Source organism: Octodon degus, unplaced genomic scaffold, assembly GCF_000260255.1.
Source record: "Octodon degus isolate 3935 unplaced genomic scaffold, OctDeg1.0 scaffold00081, whole genome shotgun sequence".
Classification (NCBI taxonomy): Eukaryota; Metazoa; Chordata; class Mammalia; order Rodentia; family Octodontidae; genus Octodon; species Octodon degus.
Window position 1 is genome coordinate 2,236,311 of NW_004524657.1, and position 1,120 is coordinate 2,237,430.

A 1,120-nucleotide genomic window follows, 5' to 3' on the forward strand; every position below is an offset into this window, starting at 1 on the left:
GATATATGTGTGCCTATGTTTATAGCAGCACAATTTGTGATAGCCAAATCTTGGAAATAACCAAGATACCCATCACCTGAGGAATGGTTGAAAAAGATGTGGTATTTTTACACATTGGAGTATTATACAGCTATTAAGAATGATAAACTGCAAGTCTTTATATTGAAGTGGATGCCACTTGAACATTTACTCATAAGTGAAATAAACCAGACACACATGTGTAAATATTGTATAGTTTCACTAGTATAAGTACTCAAAAGAAGAAATACAAATAGAAATAGAAATACAAATAGAAAGGTATAATACCATGAATAGAATTCTAACAGCAGTTATTTTCTTTTAGAACTTTCAATAGGTCTACCTAATGGATAGTTGGTTTCTATAGATACTCTCGAAGAATTGTCTGTTGTAATTATTACATCATTGAAAGTAAATCTTTTTAAAAATTTATTTATTTGGTACAGAGTCCCTCTACATAGCTGAGACTCATAGATAGTGATCCTCTTGTTTCATCCTCCCCAGCACTGGGATTACAGGCATGTTTCACCACACCTGGTTTTGGTGGTCAACTCAGCACAACATGCAGTACCTGGGATTGAACCCTTGTCCTTGCGCTTGCCAGGCAGGTGTTTAAGCCGTGGAGCTATCTCCCTATCCCCTTGCATCATTGAAAGTAGACTATCCCTTTCTGGCTTCTGTAAGATTTCTATAATTTTGAGTTTTAGCATTCTTATTATGATGGGTTTAAGGTTATAATTTTGGTACTGGGGATTGAGCTCAGGACTTTGTGCAGGTACTTATGCTGCTGAGCTATCTCCCCTAACCTGCCCTACGGTTATAAATTTATTTACAACTCTATTTTTTTCCTAAGGCTCTTTTTTTTTTTGGTACCAAGAATCAAACAGTACCTTGAGGGCAGTGTTAGGCAGGCCCTGTGCCATGGAGCTGTATCCATGACCCCTCTATAGTACTTTTTAAAAGATAACAAAAAATGGGGGTATTATGTTACTTTTAAAAAGATAATCTGATAAGGCAGTAGGTGTTGAGGGCTAGTTAATATAAGGTAAAGGGCTCCTCTTCTAGATCCTTCTACATATTTCGATTTTTTAAATTGATAAAG